This window comes from Acromyrmex echinatior, chromosome 10, assembly GCF_024713525.1.
Source record: "Acromyrmex echinatior isolate Ae372 chromosome 10, ASM2471352v2, whole genome shotgun sequence".
Taxonomy (NCBI): Eukaryota; Metazoa; Arthropoda; class Insecta; order Hymenoptera; family Formicidae; genus Acromyrmex; species Acromyrmex echinatior.
Window position 1 is genome coordinate 11,969,261 of NC_141861.1, and position 22,755 is coordinate 11,992,015.

General features: G+C 37.4%; 1 pseudogene; it reads right to left on the reverse strand.

The window, feature by feature from the left end:
• Window positions 1-15,058: 15,058 nt before the first annotated feature.
• On the reverse strand, window positions 15,059-21,948 carry LOC147908346 (uncharacterized; annotated as a pseudogene).
• Between the last annotated feature and the right edge of the window lie 807 nt (window positions 21,949-22,755).

Consider the following 22,755-nt stretch of genomic DNA (forward strand, 5'->3'; position numbering starts at 1 on the left):
AATTATTGGAAAACCAAGATATTTAATTGATGGTTTCAATAAGAAAAGATTATATATAGTATAATGATGATTTTGATCTACTGCAAATAATTTATAGAAAAAGATTATATATTCTTTTATTATAAATTATTTACAATAAAAGATTTCAGTATTGCATATATATTGTATATACTCGTATATACATATATATTAGGGTTAGAGGAAAAGTTCTTCGTATTTTGTTAGCTCAAAATTATAATATCTTCGTTAAAAATGATCAAAATCTAAATTAAAAAAAAGGATTTTAAAGCTTGAAATCTCCATTTTCAAATTATTATATTTTTTTGAATTTATGTAAGTTTTGTAATTTTTATAGAAAACTACGAGCTAAAAAAAAGAGAAATTTTTCTTTTCATTTTGCAGGGCTGCGTTCCATTTCATGCATGATGCGCATGATGTATCATTTATCCTTATTATTCACCGAATGTTAAACCAGGATAAATGATGCATCATGCGTGAAACGGAATGCACCCTACGTCTGTCATGTGCTAAAAAAAATTTGCAAAAATTTTTTATTATCTATATTGTGAAAGTTTAGAATTTTCCTTACAAAATCGTTTTTTAAAAATGTTTCTACGATTTTTTGTTCTTGAGTTATTCGCGGGTTAAGTAAAAAGGAACATTCTGACTTCGATGAGTCATAACTCCATTAAAAATCATGATACTACAATTAAAAAGACAGATTCTTAAAGTTGATATGTTGCTCTATCGAATAGTATCATGCTAATTTTTTAAACGTAAATATAAAAAGACTTGTATATAAAAATAGTATATAGAAGTATATAGAAATTTGAATTTAAAATATGATATTATCCTTATATAATCATTCAATGGAAGAAAAATATAATAATCATATTTTTAGCTCAAATGTACATATATTTTATTTTTTTTAAAATTGGCAGTTACACTACTTGATAGAACAATATTTTAGTTTTAAAAATCTGTTTTATTAATTACGGTACGATGATTTTTAACGGAATTATAAGCAATCAAAATCAGAATGCTCTTTTATTTAATCCTCGTGTAATTTGGTAACGAAAAGGAACATTTTTTTTTTAAAACAAATTTTTAGGAAAAATTAAGCTTTTATGTCAAGCAGTCCAAAATTTCGCAACAAATATATTCTGTATATAAGTTTGAGCTAACAAAATTCTGCAGAACTTTTCCTCCTATCCAATATATATGTCCAATACATATTGGGTCAGGGAAAAAGTTTCCTCGTATTTTTTAATTCAAAATTGTATACACAATATCTTCGTCAAAAATGAACGAAATTTAAATTTTAAAAACGGATTTTAAAGCTTGAAATCTCTACTTTCGAAAGGTTACTATATTTTTTGAGTTTGGTAATTTTTACATTAAAAAAACCTATAAATTAAAAAAGATGAAAAATTTTCTTTTCATTTTGGGGGTTTCTCACGTACCCAAAAAAAATTTGCGAAAGTTTCCGACTACCCTTATGAAAGCTTTCCCTACAAAATCATTTCTTTAAATGTTTCTATGATTTTTTGTTCCTGACTTATTCGCGAGATAAATAAAGGAACATTCTGATTTTGATTGCTTATAACTCCGGTAAAAATTCATCATACCGCAAAATCATCATACCGCAATTTAAAAAACAGATTTTTAAAGCTGAAACTTTGCTCTAGCGAATGATATAATTGTAACGAAAATTTCGCAACAAATCAAAAACTTTTGAAAAAAAATTTTATAAAATATGAAACATTTTTTCCGACCCAATATATATCTCGTTAATTATTGCGAGCATTACAAAATGAGGATTTTTCTACTCAGTTTAGTCCACTCTACCTGCTCGGAACGAGTGGGGCCGTATATTCATGACACCCTGTATATACACATACATATATATATATATATATATATATATATATATATATATATATATATATATATATATATATGGATCAAAGGGAACAAAAAATTCTTATATCATTTTGAAATGCTGTAATTTTCGAATTAAAAAAGGAAATGTCTAAGCCAATATGCAGTTAAGCCGCGCCGCGCGAATTCGTAGGACGGTCCACACTCGAGCGGCAGCGGTGGCGGCGCGCAGAGAGAGGGAAAAAGCGCTTCGTCGCCGCTCGAGTGTGGGCCATCCTACGAATTTGTGCGGCGCAGCTTAACTGCATATTGACTTAGACATTTTCTTTTCTAATTCAAAAACTACAGCGAGTATCTCAAAATGGTAATAAGAATTTTTTGTTTCCTTTGATCCATTCTCCGTCCCCAATGTGGTCCCGACCCATCTTAAGATACACCCATATATATATATATATATATATATATATATATATATATATATATATATAATGTACACCGAGTGTTGAAAATAAAGTTACACATTTTTATCTCGGAAATACGGCATTATTGAGAAAAAATTATTCAAAATTATTCAAATAAAAGTTATAGGATTCAAAAAGGACTATTTACTGATCTTATTAGTTTAACTTTGGGTGTCGCCAAGATCAAGTCAAGGCCACATTGATTTTTTTAACTGGGACCCTACTTTGTTTCCAGAATCTAATAGCTGATGTCGAAAGTTTTCTAAAACGCAATAAGAAAATCTTTTTTCATTAAGTATTTTTTGAGTTATGCTTGAAAGTTACAGTACTACCGGCATTACCATTACCTAAATATACATATTCTTGAATCAAAAGTAGAGTGTTCCATTTTTCAAAAATCGACATAATCTTAACCTGATCTTGGCGACGCCACCCAAAGTCAAATTGAGATCAGTATATAGATCTTTTTGAACCCTTCAACTTTTGTCTGAACAATTTCTTTTAATAATGCCGGATTTCCGAAATAAAAATTTGTAACGCTTTATTTTGAACATCCGGTATAATAGAAAAATATATATGTATAAGCTAATCAATTGTTTTTTATTAAAATAGTTTTTTATTTTAGTGTGGGCTTGAAATGAAAAAAACGTTGGCATTTTAGAAAATATATTTTCGGAAATATTATTCTTGAAAATATTCACCGTCCATAGTACCTGATACAGATACAATATGTGAAAGGCTTGAAAGTACGATTTAGATTTTGAAAAGATGTTTATGTAAAAGATTATGTAACAAAAAAATATATCTCAACATTTCTAACTTTCAAGTATTATTTATATTAAGTAAAACATTTTTTATTCAAGATGTATTATACTTCTATTTCTTTTTTTCTTCTAATATGAATTTAAATAGTTTCTAATCTCTTAAACAAACTATTTCGATACAATTTTTTAATATTGTATAATTACAGGATTGACTAACTAAATGATTTTAATGAATGGTTTTGTGTGTGTGTATGTGTGTGTGTGTGTGTGTGTGTGTGTGTGTGTGTGCGCGCGCGCGCGCGCGCGCGCGTGTGTACACATATACTTTTATGCATGTATATATACCTACACACATATTTATTTAGATTTACTCAGAAACTTGAGAACTTTCTTTACGTCAGCATAATCCATTAACAAATATAAAAGCATTTTTTAAAAATATATAGCTTTTTAAATATATAAGAGTGAGTCATTTTAATCGAACCAGGAAAATATCTCGACAAATATAGAAGATACGGAAAAATGTTTCAAACAAAAGATGTATGATTCGGAGGAAAATATAAGAAGGTACCATTGATTTGATCTTGGATGGCGTCGCCAAGAGCTGCGTTCGGGGAGCGCGCTATCAACGCTATTTGTGCCATATTATCCTTGTTTCACGTTTAATGGACGATGAAGATAGAATGACACAAATAGCGCTAATAGCATCTCCCCGAATCCAGTCAGGTCACATTGATTTTTTTTAATGGGACACCCTATTTTTTATGGCAGAATCTAATAGCTGGTGTCGAGAGTTTTTCAAAACGCAATAAGAAAATATTTTTTCATTAAGTACTTTTTGAGTTATGATACTTGGAAGTTCTGCCGACATTAGCATTACCCAAGCTGTCGATCAATGATTAAAACCTCTTGAATGCTGTTCAGGATTATGTCCTGGATAACATTTATCAAGATCAAAACCAATAGAGAGTGTGCCTCTTATTTTCATTTTTACGTAAAAATGAATTTTTAGGGCAAACATAAAAATAAGAGGAATAATCTCCAATAGTCTTGATCTTAACAAATTATTCAGGACATGATCCCGAACAACATTCAAAAGATTTTAATCATCGGTCGAACACCTTGGGTAATGATAATACCGGCGATATCATAATCTTTAAACTAAATACGTAATTCGAAAAGTACTTAATAAAAAGAAATAAATTATAGTCTTTTGAAAAACTTTTGATATCAGCTACTAGATTCTGGAATCAAAAACAGGATATTTCATTAAAAAAATTAATGCGACTTTGATCTGACCTTAGTGACGCCACGCTAGGTCAGATTGATATAATCAGTAAATAGATCTTTTTAAATCTTACAACTTTTGTTTGAAACATTTTTTGAAAAGCGTCATTCTTCCGAAAAAATTCGAAGTTTTTTGAACATCCTGTATGTATATATCTGCAATTTCGCCATTGCAAAAATGATAGAGGATTTTTTTTAGTCAGTTTAATCTACCCCATCTACACACAAGCACTTTGTCAAAACTTACCAGATACCCTGTATATATAAATAATATATATAGTCCTTAATAACAAGAGACATACATGTTAATATATTTTTGCTTTCGGTGACTTAAGTAAATGTTTAAAAGTTTAATATTTAAATAGAAATATTTATATCTAAAAAATTAAATATCTATTACTTGGATTACTGTGTCTGCAGTATAATAGTTTACGATTTTGAACGCTTACTAATTTATAATTATTAAAATATAAATAGTATTAAGAAAAATCGCATAGAATGGCTTCCATTGTGATGATTTCTAATATAAAGGTCGTGTCTGAAAAAAAGAAAAGAAGAAAAATCCTAGTCAAAAGTAATTAAATTCAAATGATATTGAAGATAAGAACAAAACAATAACTAATAAGTAGAAGTTAAGTACTGATATAAATATTTATAGCTATGATTGTACATTTCATATAAAAAGTATAATAAATTTTGATTCTATACGCTTCAACATAAAAGAAATTATAAATCTGATGATAAACTCAATATATTTTAAAAATGTAAAAAATGAATGTGGTTATAATTTCAAAAATATATGAAAAGAAAGAGCATAAAGAACCACAGCACAAGATATAGTTAGTGATATTTAATTATTCTTGCATTACGAATTACAATAAAAACATTAAACGTTTCGGCCACAATCTGGCCATCTTCAGTAAAATTAATAATATTCTTAAGACGCAGAGTCACATCAAGTTGGAATCAAATTCAACCCTCGTGTGTTACAATTGTAAAGATCGTGTTTGTATCAAAGCGACGCTGCTTCATATAATAATGTTAGAACGTCAGAAGTCATGTAGTAAAAAGTGTAGAACGAGAATTTCCAGATTCTAATTTACAATAATTTATTTAATTATTAATATCTTTTAAAACGGAGTATAAAATAAGAAGGAAACATTACCTGTTTTACAGCAAAATAATCGATGAATTAAAAGTATATTCATTTCACAGATAGAAATTTGTCGTGACACTATGTGTTGTTATTACGACACTATGGTCGTATCACATATTTTTCAGTTATTTATATCCATGAGTCAAACAGTTTAGAAAGTTCTAGAATTGTTTATTAAGTGCGAGGGAGATCTTTCTTTAGAGGAAGATAAACATCAGGCAAACCTTCAGTATCACTTTGTTTATTGATCCCACTTATTTGATTTTTAATGTGTATCATTTCTGAAATTCTTCGTTTCATCAATGATTGTTCTGTATCTAAAATTTTAATGTTATCCCAATCAAAATCATGCATTTCATTCACACGGTGACGTGAAACAACTGATATCTCAGAAGTAGATTTCTTAATATCAGTCTTGTGTTCTTTAATACGAGTTTTTAATTTTCTCTTAGTTTGGCCCACATATGACGATTCGCAATTCAAACAATTAATCTTATAAAACACCCCACAATGGTCATCCTTAAGCAAGGGATCCTTTCCTGTTTTAATAATTGTATTTAATTTATTCATCGGTTTATAGGCTATATTAAACCCATGAATATATGCGAGTTTTTTGAATTTCTCAGAAATCTTACTTAAGTATGGTATCGTAAAAAATTTTTTCTTGTTGGAATCATAATCATTATTATTTACTTCACGATTTTTTTCCGGATTAATTCTATTTTTCAAAGTTTTTATTCTATTGTTAATCGTCGAAAATAAGAATTTGAGAGGATAGCCATTATTGAGAAGAGTGTGAATTAAATCCGAGATGTTCTTTTCATGAAATTTGGGATGGGACAACATTAAAATTCTGTCAAGCTGCTCGATGATTACTCCCTTTTTATGTGCTAATGGATGATTCAAAAAATAATTTAAATATCTCCCCGAATTTGTCGGTTTTTTTATACATATCAAAGATGATGTTTCCTTCTTGAATCATTATTTTAACGTCTAAAAAATTGATACCGTTTTCATCGCCAAAATCAACCGTAAATTTAAGTCTGTCGTGGTATGAATTAAACAAATCTAGAATCTCCTCAACCTTTTCCTCATGTACAGCTAACACAATGTCATCGACATATCGCAAATAAAACAAAGAGATAATATTATTAGTAGTGAAAATTTCTTTTTCTAAGTCTTGTAAGACTATATTCGCTAGTATAGGCGATAGAGGAGAGCCCATCGGCATGTCAAAAATTTGTTTAAATATTTTTTTGTCAAATCTAAAAAACGTGGAGTTAATTATGATCATCACTGCTTTAACAAACTCATGCAAAGGAATCGAAGTCTTATTTTCAATCAAGTTCCATCTACATTCAATGCTTTTTAATACTAAGTCCGTAGATATGTTAGTGTACATGGAGATCACGTCGAATGATATGATATTAAAATTTTTTCCGATAATCTTTCCATTAAGCTTGTCAACCAAATCATAACTATCCTTAACATAACTAAAATTATTATTATTGCTCTTGTCAATAATTTCTTTTAAGAAGGTCGCAAGTGAATAAAAGGCGCTATTAATGCAACTAACAATTAATCTCAGTGGATGACTCAGTGGATACTTGCGATCTTCTTAAAAGAAATTATTATTGGCACCAATTTCCTGGTGGACACGGGCGCCGACGTCTCGACCGTACCCGCCTCAAGGCGCGACCTTGTGCACTTAGATAAGCAGGTACTCTACGCTGCGAATGGTACGATCATCTCGACGTACGGGCAGAAGCTACTCCGGCTCGACCTCGGATTCCGCCGAGTGTTTCAGTGGCCCTTCATCATCGCAGAAGTGGACACCTACATAATCGGCTCGGACTTCCTGGCGCGCTACAATTTGCTGCCTGACATCCGGCATAAGAGGCTTATCGATGGCGACACGCTCTTCAAGATTAACGCACAGCTCGTCTATAAGACAGTACCAAAGCTGACAGCCTTCGCCGACGACTGCCCTTTTAAAGAATTACTAAGAGAGTTTCCAGAGATCACTCGAACATCGGGTACGCACAAGCCAGCCGCACATGCGAACACGTCATTGAAACAAAAGGGCCCCCGGTGTCAAGCAAAGCCAGACGACTCTGCCCGGAGAAATTTAAGGCAGCCAAGCAAGAGTTCGAATATATGATTCAACAGGGCTTATGCAGGCCTTCCAAGAACCCTTGGGCCAGCCCACTGCACCTGGTCAGGAAGAAGAATAGCGACTGGCGTCCGTGCGGGGATTACCGCAAGCTCAATGAGGTAACCGTCCCGGACCGTTACTCAATTCCGTTTCTTCAAGACAGCACACACTTTCTTCATGGTAAAACAGTTTTTTCCACGATCGATCTAGTACGCGCATATCAGCAGATTCCAGTTCGCGAATCGGATATTCCGAAAACTACCATCATCACACCATTCGGGCTTTTCGAATTTCCGTATATGACCTTCGGACTTCGTAACGCAGCTCAAACCTTTCAACGATTCATGGATCGAGTAACCATAGGACTCGATTTTTGCTTTACTTATATTGACGATATTCTAATCGCTTCGCAGAACGAAACTCAGCACAAAGAGCATCTAAGGTTTTTGTTCGGTAGACTGCAACAGCATGGAATAGCGATCAACCCGAATAAATGCGTGTTCAGGCAGAAGAGTGTCAACTTCCTTGGACATATGATCAGCGCCGAAGGCATCAAGCCCTTGCCCGAAAAGGTTCAAGCAATTGTTGATTTCCAGGAACCAGCCACTGAAAAAGGACTTCGACGATTCTTGGGAATGCTCAATTTTTACAACCGGTTTTTAAAGGATATCGCATGTATACAGGCACCATTGCTAAAAGTAATTTCTGGGCGTAAACGCAACAACAATGCGAAAATTGAGTGGACTCCTGAGCTCAAGCAATCCTTTCGACGAGTCAAGGAACATCTTGCTCAAGCCACCTCGCTCGCATTTCCGGACAGCAATGCAACACTCTCGTTGCAAACAGACGCCTCAGATAAAGCAATCGGCGCGGTATTGCAACAGCACAGCAACGGAGTTCTCCAACCAGCTTCTTTTCAAGGAGACTCACGCTTACGCAAACTAAGTATAGTGCATACGATAGAGAACTATTAGCTATCTATGCGGCTATCAAACATTTTCGATATATGTTAGAGGGACGAAATTTTCACGTTATCACGGATCATAAACCTCTCATTTACGCATTCAAGAAGAAGTCAGATCAAATGTCGCCAAGACAAACTCGTCATCTACTCTTCATTTCAGAATTCACAACTGATGTACGTCACGTTTCAGGCGCCGATAACATCGTAGCAGATGCATTATCTCGCGCCGACACTATCGTAATGCCAACTAGTCTCGATATGCAGGAGATTGCAGAAGCTCAAGCCTCGGATGATGAATTGCAGCAATTGAAGCAATCCACTTCAACGTCTTTGAAGCTCAAAAAGTTTACCTTATCGGAAACAGCATCCAGCATTTACTGCGACACTTCAGAACAAAAGATCAGACCTTACATTCCTGGACCACTACGAAGGCGAGTTTTCGACATGGTGCATCAAATGTCGCATCCAAGCGGCAGAGCAACTCACCGGCAAATTGCACAAAAATTTGTGTGGCCTTCCATGTCTAAGGACATTAAAGAGTGGGCCCGCACTTGTCTAGCATGCCAACAATCCAAAATTCATCGTCATAATCACATCACACCCTCCAAAATACCAATACCAGATTCTCGTTTCGAGCATGTACATATCGACATCGTCGGTCCTCTACCTCCATTCAAAAGTTTCAGGTATTTATTAACAATGATTGACCGATTTACTCGTTAGCCGGAAGCTATTCCATTACAGGATTGTACAGCAAACACGGTAGCAAAGATGTTTTTCACTCACTGGGTAGCCAGATTCGGAGCTCCACGCTTGATCACGACCGATCAAGGCTCGCAATTTGAAGCGCAGCTGTTTGACACATTAACTAAGCTCATTGGCTCTAAACGTTGTCGGACAACTGCATATCACCCGGAGTCTAATGGCATCATCGAGCGATGGCATCGCTCTCTAAAAACAGCATTAATGTGTCACGGCGAAACTCAATGGACTGACACACTGCCAATAGTATTACTAGGATTGAGAACTTGTCTCAAAGAAGATCTAGGCGCTTCGGTAGCGGAATTAGTGTACGGCACTACGCTCAAGGTACGAGATGACGAATTTTTCTCCTCTGAAGAGATGCCGAGCGACCCACGAATCTTCGTCGAAGATTTCCGCGTAATTATGCAAAAGTTGCGGCCTAGACCGACTTCTCATCACATTAGACCTAAGCTATTTTTCCACAAGGAATTATATAATTGCTCGCACGTTTTCTGCAGAGTTGAAGGCAACAGACATCCTCTGGATCAACCATATACCGGACCGCATAAAATACTAGAGCGCATCTCGGACCAAGTCTTCGCCATTGAAATCGACGGCAAATCCATCAATGTCAGACAGACATAAGCCCGCGTACGTACTAATCCAAGACTCGGAAACTATTCCGTCCACTGCATCTTCGTCTTCAACTGACATTCCAGTGCAAGGTGAACCAAAGACATATCCTAGTCCAGCAGCAAAGCGAAAGACTGTTAGATTTAAGATGTAATTCGCGCAATATTACGCTAAGCAAACCAATATGTACAACTTTTGTTTGTTTCATCTATTCTTATGTTTGTTATTCTCATTCTAGCGATATCTTAGCCAGTATTTCTTTCTTTAACGTTTTCATTAGGAGGGGAGTACTGTGGTGTTGCGAACGTTAGCTGCGGCGCTGCGTGCGTCAGTGGCGGCGCTGCATGCGTCCGTCGCGACGCTGATACGGTCGTTCTTTCCATGACTCTTCCCATTCTCTCTCTGGCGTCATGGCGTGCCGCGTGCAGACCTCGTGTAAGTCTCTGCGATAGTCAGTAAGTTAGAACTCGGAAGTTAAAGCTCCGAATTACTTTGTGTATTCCGCGAGACCGATATCGATTATTATTCATGTCTGCGATAATTGTTAGCGTCGTCAGATAAATTCTTAGAGTGTATTTTCATAGTTCTAGTATTGTAACTCCGCGACACGATGCCGGTATCCGAGCCGTCTTACACGCGCAATCACGTCTCTACTTTCTAATCAACATTTGTATTCAGTATTTAGTTAATTAGGCATTAAGTGTGTATTAAAACGCCTCATGGCATAAAATCAGAAGCAGTACGTAGCGCTCATTCTCAACCTAACTTTTTCCCGCCGTACGTCCTTCGCCGTGATTGATAACCACCAGCGCCATATTGCGTAGCACGTGATCCAATAGCCACAGTTCACTTACTGCTGGAGCCATCTGTTGACAAACAGCGGGAACTTAGTTGCGCACCTAATATATTTTTATTTGCACTTCAAAACTCTTCATACGAAACACAAATGATTTAAATTGATAATTTTTACAATCGGAGATTTGTCACGCGCGATACGCGATATCCAATGAATGTACAGCTTTATCGATATTCTCATTCAAAAGCAAAAGTATACTTACTACCGGACTCATTAAGCTGCTACTGAACGACTTTGGTGCGTACTCAGTGTGACTCAGTGAAAAACGTTATCACTCTACAGTGGCGCTGTAAGTTGCTGTATAGAGACGCTCTATAAGCTTCATAATATTTGGACCTGCGTACAATATATCAAATATTAGGTCTAGTCTACAATCAATCGGGAGACGTTGTTGTATGTCGTGCCGAAATTATGGTCGATGTTTCTTTCCATGCGACAGCCGACAATCGAATACGCATGCGTTCGACATCCAACGCCGACGTACGACGTATTGTCGTAAAATAAGCCTTAGAAACAGGAATAAATATTAAGATTTTTAATCTATCAGATACCAATTACACTGGAATATATGGTTTCCGATAGGTGGAAATCTTAATATTTATTCCTATTTCTAATATTTCCTCCGTTGTACGCAGGACCTTTAACGAACATTTTGATACGTTCAGGTGACTAGTTGGCAATTAAAAACACAAAAATTTAGTAGTGTTCAATCATAAATATTGGGTATGGGAAAAAATTCGTGGCGGTTTTTTTAATAAAATTCAAATGTTTTTCTTAGAGTATTAAAATCAATTTATTTAAACCAAATATGCTCCATTATTTTCAATAATATTTTGCCATTTTTGGGACAGAGCCATAATCCCATCGCGATAAAATTTCTGTCGTGTCTGGTCGAGAAACTGCTTCAAGTGATTTTCACAGGCCTCTTTTGAAGCCAGCTTTACATCATTAAGAGAGTTCTGCAGGGATCTAAACAAATGATAGTCTGAGGGTGTTATATCAGGACTATAGGGTGGATGCATTAAGACTTCTCAGCCAAGCTCTCGCAATTTTTGTCGAGTTATCAAAGATGTGTGTGATCGAGCGTTGTCGAGCGTGATGGAAGACGACATCCCTCCTATTGATTAATTCTGGCCGCTTCCTCTCAATTGCTTGTAATCTCTTCAGTTGTTCACAGTAGAATTTGGAATTAATTGTTTGATCGGGCGATAACAGTTCATAGTGAACGATTCCCTTCCAATCCCACCACACACACAACGTCATCTTCTTCGTCGTCAATCCAAATTTTGCAATTGCTTGTGCCTTCTCTCCTTCCTTTATCCACGATTTTTTGCGAGTTTGATTGTCGTACGTGATCTGTTTTTCATCACCAGTTATCATTCTCTTCAGAAATGGATCAATTTCATTCAGTAGCGTATCGCAAATGTTAATTCGCTCCATTATGTTTTTAACACTCAACTCATGAGGAATCCAAACATCGAGCTTCTTTTTGTATCTAGCTTTGTGTAAATGATTTAAAACTGTTTTGTGGTCAATGCCTAGTTGCCTGGCAATCTCCGCAGTGCTCAAATGCTTATCACGCTCGACTTTTTCCATGATTTCATCGGACTTTTCAACCGGATTGGTTGAACCGGAGTGAGGTTCATCTTTCACATCGAAATTTCCAATACGAAAGCGAGCGAACCATTCCCGTGCTGCTAATTTTGATAAAGTATCTTCATCGTAAATAGCACAAATTTTTTCAAAGCCCGTGCAGCGTTCTTGCCTTTATCATAGTAATACTACAAAATGTAACGAATTTTTTCCTTATTTATTTCCATTTTCAAAACAAAATAACTTTTGATCCATTTCACCGATTTCAATCTTTTTCGGCTCAAAACAAAGATTGAAATGTCACTTTTTAAACGCACGTCTAGTGTTGTCGATGCGATTAGTAGTTACCGACTGCTGAGCATTTAATACCACCTAGTGGGAATAACGCTACGAACTTTTTCCCATACCCAATATTATGACAAAAAATCCATAGTCATGCATTTAAAATAAAAACATAATGTATTTTTATTATGCATTTAAATAGAATGGATGAAAAATGACGGACCAATCACAAATCGGAGAAAAGGTGGCCAGACTCTAATTAGGGTTAGCTTAGGTCTTTAGATGCTATGAAGCATTTTTTAATTGATCAGTTAGTAAAATTATTTTTTCCGATTGGTCAATTAAAAGTCGGGCATCGGTGGTTTGACGCTATGTGCGTTTCGATTCGCGATCTACTGTTATGAGTTCGATTTTTACCGGCGCCCTATATAATATCAGCTTGTTCCTATTAGGAATCACTTATCTAATCAATTATCTAATCACTTGATAGCCTCAGGATTATGGATGAGCCAATAACCTTTTTAGCTTACGGAAGGAGGATGCCGATCAGGCTGAAAATTCATCGCCCTGCCTCGGGGCTAGACCCGCTAGGTCGGGTTGCTGAGCGATTCCTGTAGCGCGTCTCCAGAAAGTAGCGTCCCGGCGGCACCCAAAGCGCTGGCTGACCAGTGTCGCGTGTGTAGACGACGCAAACTGAGAGTAGCTTAGGTAACGACGATCCGACCGATGATCAAGATTGGTACCGCGGAGACTGTGGCAGTTGTCCTCGCCCAGTCATGGGTAGGATTCGTGGTGGTAGTGGTTGATAGCTACATGCTGGCTAGACGCCTCTGGCCCGAATGAGCTGCGTATCATGCTCGAACCAGCTTGCTTAACTGGGAGAGCGTGGATAGTCGCTCCAACCAAGTGAGTTGCTTATTGGGACCTACATCCCGCGAGCGCGACTGGGAGTCTTGGCATAGCCATGACGCGCCTGATCGACGTATCCAGATCCCGCGCCCATGGGGACCATGTGAGTAAAGTAAATGTAGGTATCGCACGTAAAATTTTACATACTATTGTTGGTCAATTAAAAGTTTCAAAGCATTTGTAGTGTTAAGGGGATGCTAAAACCGTTGAAAAACGACATACTGCCGACTATATTACCGACATTTCTACTCGATGAAAAATTTCCGAATTGGATTTATAGATTGCAAAAATTGTTACAGAACAGAATAAAAGTATGCCCAAATAGGACCTCAGCTGCACTGAATTTCATAAGAAAATCGAAAAAAAGTTTAAAAATTCACTTACTTTTGGCTCGTACAGCTGTCACCTCAAGTATATATTAGCTTGATATAAGAGTTTTAGAGTTCACATCTTAAAAATAAATGTGCAGCTGAGGTCATATTATCGAAACGAACGATAGCGATTTTGTAAAACTAAGATTGAAAGTCTAAAAGAAAAGTTTTTTCATCGAGTGGAAAATACGTGTATACGGATGCTTTGCGAAGATTGTGTGCGAGAATGCACCGCGCGGGAATTCGAGTGAGAGAACGGCACACGGTTGATATGATACACGACAGTAAAGAGAACTCCGTTTCTTTGTAATTTAACAAAAGAATTTTCTTTAATATGCACAGTTACAAATTCAGAAAATATAATGAATTAAATATTAGATTTAATAAAACAGAATATTAAATGCGGTCACTTTTTCCAAATTGTATTTGGAATCGCGGTGATGGAAAATCTCGGCGATTTTCTCGGCACTTCTCGAAAAGATCTGTCTTATAGCGGTTTTCACTAAGCGGTTAGCACGGCGGTTTTACGAAACGATATAGTAGCGAGACTATGACTCTAAGAACTCTAAGAAGGAGGAACGGCGAGATCGAAGCATTTATTGCTTTCGGTCTGGACTTTCTTCTTGGGAAAAATCCAATAAAATTTTGCCACAATCGTAATTATTGCGTGGCATTAGTTGTATAAAATTGATTGGCGCTTTGGATTCTTTTCTAACGACGTTCAACGTAACAGTCATGCGCGACAGAAAATCCGTACGTGGGATTGGTGACAGCGCGTAACGTATTCGTCGGAGCGCGGCGCTCGCGTGCGCGAATTGAATTGTTCTAGAACTTTCGATTGTCCGTTGCCGGTGCCTGTTTGCGTGTACCGAATTGTTTTAAAAAGACCAAAGGACGACGAATCCCTGACTTTGATGAGGATTAAGGTCAGGCTCGAGATGAAATCACGAGCTCACTTTATGCGTGCGTTCAATAACAATTACTGTCGATCGATCGAAAGAGTTCTTACTTTTTTTTTCGAATTACCGATTTCAAACAGATTGGGAATGCCAACAGAATTGAAATTTCGTGTAGCAGTAATTACGCGGTCTTGCGATAAATGATGCTGGCATATATTAGATTAGGACAGGGCTTCTATTCTCGAAAAGTATACCATACGAAAAATTACGGAAATGCTATTATAAATGCTATAGTATATGCAACGCATACTATAGTATTTCCTTAGTTTTTCATATGTGATATTTTTTGAGAATAGAGGCCCAGAAGTATGCGTTTGAGTAAAAGTGCAATTTCGCAGCATGAAAACGATAGTTACAATTGAGCGACTACCCCCACTTTGTGATACGTTTCCTCTCTAAAGAAGCCGTCGACAAAACGCCAGCCGAACGACAGGGGATTACTCGACTGTAGTTGGTTAATTCTTACATTCTGATCCGGAATAAACCCTCGGAAACTAGGCCAATGACACATTACTTGCGATTTCAAGTAGTAAAACTGGCTTATAGGGGATCATGCAGAGTGGGGAGAGTCGCTAGCGTTTTAATGCTGCGTGAATTGCATTTTAAAGATGAGTCGCTATTGTTAGAGAGGTAATCAGAGTGGCGCCATACGAGAGATGACGTCATGTTTTATTGAAATTCTGCGAGAGAGAAAGAGATATACGGTCTCAGTCAATCCAACAGACTGTCAATTTTAGGTGCAACAGCATTGAACGACATAGATACGTAAAGGTACATTGATAAAAATAAAATTATCGAAATTATTTTAGAAATATGATTGGATGTACAATACCGTTTTGTAACAATTCATTAAAAAAAGAATATGTTATGAAAATAATTCCAAAAGACATAGAATGAATTGGTTAAAGAGTATAAATGGCAAATATAAAAATTGGACAGTGTCAAAAAATTCATCTGTATGTGAGGTAAAGTAATTCTTTATAAATAATGTATTTAAAATATTAAAATAATAATGTAATGTAAAATATACACAGATTAATTATAATATCTGAAGACACAGTAGTGTCTTGGCACTAAGTATATGTATAGTCATCACATTGGTTACGAATTTAATTCTTTCTCTTTTTGTCGTAATCTTTTCAATTATATATCATTGCATTGTGAGTCTAAATCAAATAATATGATAATTACGATATTTAATATATAATATTTTATAAAATATACATATATATATATAATATTTTTTTGAATTTTTGATTTCTTTTATATTATTACAGATGCATTTTGTTCCTAAAATGTGAGAACAAAGAATGGATAATAAACTAGCGCATTTAATAGCGCAAATAATGTGCAATAAATAACGTTTTGTATAAAGTAATGTGCAATATTACAAAATGTACAATATTGCAATAGTACAAAATAAATGAAATTTTATAATAAATAATATATGTAAAAGTTTTATTATTTTATATACAATATTATACCAGGTATGTAAATATGAAATCGGCATTTACCAATAGATGGCTATAGTTGTCAATGTAGTTGCCGTCAGACCGCGTCATTGACTCCATTTCCTTGTTCTGACATCTGACAAAGATTTTCAACTCACAACGATACAAGTTTCATACAATAGTATAGTTTGTAATAGCGTTGAACATGTCGAATTTTGTGCCTGGAAACTACGATTTGCGGACAGCATTGATTTTTTGTTACCATTTGAAGAAAACTGCTGCAGAATCGCATCGAATGCTTGTCGAAGCTTACGGTGAGTATGCTCTTGGTAAATCACAGTGCTTTGAGTGGTTTAAAAAATTCAAAAATGGCGATTTTGACGTGAGAAACGAAGAACGTGGAAAACCCCGAAAAAGTTTGAAGACATCGAATTGCAAGCATTGTTGGATGAGGATGACGCTCAAACTCAACAACAACTCGCGGATCAATTGAATGACATGAGAAGCCGTCTCTATACGTTTGAAATCCATGGGAAAGATGGGAAAATGGGTTCCACATGAACTGAATGAAAGACAGCAGGAAAACCGAAAAACCACTTGCGAAATGCTGCTCGCCAGATTCAAAAGAAAGTCATTTCTCCATCGAATTGTGACTGGTGATGAAAAGTGGATATATTTTGAGAATCCTAAGTGTAAAAGATAAGTAACTCCAGGCGAACCGACATCTACTGCAAAGCCAAATCGCTATGGACGGAAGATAATGCTCTGTGTTTGGTGGGATCAGAAAGGTGTGATCTATTATGAGCTGCTAAAACCTGGCGAAACCGTTAATACTGAACGCTACCGACAACAAATGATCAATTTGAATCAAGCTTTGCGTGAAAAACGATCGGAATATCAAAAAAGGCAACACAAAGTGATTTTGCATGATAATGCACCATCACACACAGCAAAACTGGTCAAGGAAACGATTGAGGCGTTTGATTGGGAAATACTTTCGCATGCGGCTTACTCACCAGACTTGACTCCGTCCGATTATTACTTATTTGCATCGATGGAACACGCACTTGCTCAGCAGCGCTTCACTTCTTATGAAGATGTATGAAAATGACTAGATGACTGGTTTGGCTCAAAAGAGTAACAAATTTTTTTGCGTGGCATTCACAAATTGTCAGACAGGTGGGAAAAATGTATAGCTAGCGATGGGCGATACTTCGAATAAAATATTTTTATCATTTTTATGCAATAAACGTGTATTTTCTATAAAAAAATTCCGGTTTCATATTTACATACCTGGTAGAACGGATAAATAAACTTCTTATGGAACGGAATTGTAATGATCTCAAATTTTTTAGTAAATCTTATTCTACAATATTCGTAAGCGTAATTATATTAGGTGTTGGAATTAATTCGTAGCGTTTTACAAGTGATGGGAAGTACTTTCATTAATGTATTTTTTAATGCTCATGTGAAATAAATAACATTCTTTCATTAAAAAACGCTACGAATTAATTCCAACACCTAATAGTTATAAGAATTGACCATTTAAGTCGAATATGAGGAGAATATTTGACTATGATCGATCAATTCTTAAGGGCTCCGCACAATAAAAGGAACAGGGAACAGAGAACAGAGAATAAGAACTTCAACCTATCAGAAACTGCGTATTGTCACGTCTCAGTGTGGTCCGATCGATTCACAGTCCTTTCTAATATTCTGGGGCACTCGGAGCAAGTTGTAACCGCGCGAAGCGTAACTAATATCAGAGAACATGTGTTACAGGTCTCAAGTCGTTCGGGATAACCCAAATGGATGTAATGACGCAGAACCCCGTAATAATTCTCCTTTTCGGAAGGCGATAACGCGGTGTAACGATACATTTAATTATTCCGCTCTCTTTATGTTAATGGAACAAGATGAACGCACAACGGCCTCTACGTACCCAATGTACGAATCAACGGATAAAAGTTGAGCATCGATAGAGATGCGCGAACGCGGGAGAATAGGACACATGCTCTATGGTTCATTTATGGCGAGTTTTGATTAGCGAGGTGTAGAGATTTCATTATCTTGAGATACCTCCGATGGAGACTCTACGTTCCCAAATACCAACGGAGGTGTGCGTCTAGATTACTACTGCTCCTTGAAAAGATTTGACTGCCGATTTGAGTCACACTAAAGGATGTGCGCGATCACTTTTTGTTAATATTCGATAGCGGTCATATTACTATTAGCGTTAGAGTGAATTAATTAAGAGTATGGAGATGTCCATGGAATGCACGTTCTAATAAGATTAATTGAATGTATATTTAATAATGATTCTTACAATGATTAAACTTTTAATAACTAATTTTACACTAAGACAGCTTTATTTCTAAGTTAACATAGAGATTATTTCTTATAATTAGAACTTATGATTTAGAAATTGGATTGACATGTTGAATTAAGACCGAGATTGAAATTCCTAGAAATTGAAATTGTAAGGAATCGCGTTCGGCTTAGCATTATGTTCGCACACGTTATTTTTAGTAAGTTAGAGTGGAAAGGAGACTCAATTTTCGCGCATCCACCTTGTACGATGCGCGCTACTACTCTACTCTCTCTCCTAGCTTTTGCTCCGTAGGCGTTCCTTAAATCCCTTCGTATAATCGTATTGCTAGTTCGCTCGTGGTGGGAGAGATGTCAGATACGGTCTAAACGGTGTGGCTATTAGTGCGACTGCTGTGCCCAATATGGCGAGCGTGTCTGGCCGCCGGCGATGACCAACTAATGACGATTGGCGGGAAATCGTTAGGTTACGAATGAATGCTACTCGCTGATTCTGACTCTTATGCCATAAGACGGTTTAATACAAACTTGACTAATTATTTAACAAATATATAATAGATTGCAAAAATAGAGACGTGATTGCGTGCGTAAGACGGCTCGGATACCGGTATTGCGTTGCTAGGTCAGAATACGGAAAATTAAGAAAATATACACTATGAGTATTTATCCGACGACGCTAACAATTATCGCAAGACATGAGCGGTGATCGGTGTTGATCTAGCAGTGAACACAAAGTGATTCGGAACCTTAACTTCTGAGTCTTAACTTACTAACTATTGCAGCGGCTTACACAAGGTCCGCATGCAGTACGTCATGACACCAGAGAGAGAGAGAGAGAGAGAGAGCGAAAGGAAGAAGAGCCGGAAAGAAGGACCAACTTCAGTGCCGCAACGAACGCACGCAGCGCCGCAGCTAACGCTCGCAGCGCCGCAACCAATGCTCGCAACGCCACGACGTTCGTGTCTTGTGCCGATGATTTTATTAGAAATTATTCTTGGACAAAATTAAAGTTATTGCCGACATGACATCTCCCTCCCCCCCCCAAAAAAATATCGGGCTGTTTTATCAGTTGATTAAAAGAAAGATTTTAAATTATTTAATACTGGGTTTTTTATTTTTTTTTTGTATTATTGTTGCTTAGTCTATTGTAATTACTTATTATAATGTGGTTACAGGCTTGTATCTAGACTAATAATACCAATGTTATTAATTGTTCACTCGACTATAGTCACTTAATCATTTCCTTGCTTAATTAACATTGCGCGGAGCTCTTTGTAATACATCGATTTAGTGTTTTCACTGGGCACTGGCGCTGTGGGAGTGAGGACGCGAGCTTCTAGCATAGAATGAGTTTTGGAAGGGAGTCCAATAGTGGAAGATATAAGAGCTTCTTCGTCTTGTTGTTTTTCTGTGTCATTCTTCTTTCTGGGCCCTGTCAAATGAAGTAGCAGATATGTGACGGAACTCCAGATGATCCCGAACAAATGCAGGCTCCAGCCATTCATCGAATGAAGTGCGTAATCGTGGATGATGGTGTTCACGATTAATTTGATCAGTCTTATGAACATGAATATTGCCAGGACTCTCGCACTCGCCGATCCGAACATCACAAATCCTCGCCATAGGCGTGCTCCGGCATTTTCGGCGATCTTTTCTAGAGCTTTCTCGTCAAAAGTTCAACATTGAAATGCTTCCTGGGGGGACAGCTTGGCCCATAGCTCCCCGTGCTAAGATGTTCAGCATTTGTGGCTTCTCCACCGGGAACATGATATGGCTTCGGAGGCGCTTCAGATCGTCATCTGAATAGATTGAATTCCGCTGATGGCGAGCTCCGAAGGGCTGATGTATTTCCACATTGGTCGCGTCAGTGGTTGGATGGTAGGTAGTGACAGCGACTCTACTGGTCGTGGCATAAGGCGGAATCATGTGCCGTGTATTCGATACATGGGCGGTAGAAGTTCGCTACAATCCCTCGGTGTATCTAGCAGCGTCAGAATTCTGGATTTCGGCAGGAGGAACGCTGACCTATTCCTATGCGTCACCGGTAGTTCGGTGAAACACCCTTCTGTCTGACGAATCTTACATTCCACTGGGATGCACTTGACGAGATGAATGACTTCCCCAGGTGTCACGGCCGTATAGCCTTCATAATATGATGAGTCATCTCGTCTGGCGCAATGCTGGATAAAGTGAGTGCGTTTTGAAGAATTTGTTTCTCTAGGGCGCATTTCTGCTCCATAATGTCGCGTATAGGCGAGTCAATTGGATCTTGATGTCTCCACGTAGACGAACTTGGAGTTGACATACGCGAAAATATCCAAGTTGTCGAGGGAGATCCTCGACCGTATTTTGAAGGTGTGGTCACGCTGCGTTTCTAAGATGAACAACTTCGAATGTTCAGTTTGCACCAGTGTATACTCGCAAAGGCTGAACTCTGCTGCTTTGATGAGTGCGAAGGTGGTCTCTTTTGTGGTCACGATGTAGATGGTGGGTGCGATTTGATTGACTCTGGAGGTTAGCTTGCTCACCTGATCCTCATATAATACGTCATAATGACTAAAATAACAGTTGTCGGGAGGCACGGTTGACCAGAACGTTTCTCCCCCGATGTCTAGACACTACGTGGATACGAGTTTGCAATGTAAACCGGAGGGCAAGATGATTTTATCTGAGCTGCAGCGTATAGGAGCCTCAAAATTTCGCAGCGTCACTCGAATTGTTGCCTGTCCCAGGTCCTACCACATTGTTCCAGATCTCGTAGAGGTCGCTATATTGTCCTCCACTGCAACTTCTGTCTATCGAGGTCCGACCGGAGAGTCGTAATGCTCCGGGTTGAAAAGCTATTAGATTTAAGCTCTGCGGCGTATCCATCTCTTCTTCCGAGGTTAATCGTTCCGGTCTCGTGTATTCTGCAGATGCTTGCGATTGTTTTTTGAAGACCCTTCTCTCTCCGTGAACTATTGATACTTGAGAGTGCATGCTACAATAGTATAGCGATTTTCATCTTACACTGGATCATCTTAGTTTTATCGAAATCCGAGAGTTGGAGTAATTGGATATAGATATTTGTGGCGATTGGCTCAATATCTTTCACCTCGCAATTTCCGATGTCCAGGAGCGATAGTGTTATGTTAAGCCCGTGGGCTCCGCCCAGTCACTAGTCTTAGCCCACTAAGTAATGCGCCGATGGCGCAAAAAACGAGAGCACTATGAGAAGAGTGAGGATGATGGAGGCTGATCCATCGCGGAACGTGTCAAGCTTGCAACTGGCGTTCTGTTGGTCCTTGAAACGTTAATGATATCCGCTGAGTGGGGGGTGTCGCCTGGAGGTGCGCCTCTCGCTCTCCGATGTAGCGTAGTTTTTTGAGTTTATTTCCATGTACGATTCGCGTCTTATCTCCACTTATAGTTGACATTGTTATTATCTAGGATTTCTAAGATTTTATGCGGCCCGGTGTACTGATCTGAAAGTTTTTTTTTATGTGTTCTTTTAGTAGGTATCTGAGCACTTTGTTTAAACACTTGTGGGTTAACCTTCCTATCATAATAGCGTTTCGATCGGTGTTTCACGCGGATAAGATTTTTCATGAGCGATTTCTTGCACGTCCCAGAGTCTGTTGAATAGCGAAGTCAGGTAGTCTGCGTACGTCTCGTTTAGGTCGTCCGGCAGGATCGGTTGCTTGTTGGAATTCTAGCCGTTCTGCCGAACACCAATTCGTGCGGCGTGAATTTCGTGCCTTCGTGCACGCTCATATTGTACGAGAAGGCCACTAATTTTAGATATTAGTCCCATTCGTAGTTTTTGTCACGTATTGTTTAAGGTATTCCCAGAACACGTAGTGGCTTCTCTCAATTGAGCCATTTGACTAAGGATGATACGCCGTGGTTCTAAATTGCGTAATATCACGTAATATTGCGTGCTATCATGCTGTCATGCACATGAGTGCACTTAAAAAATTTG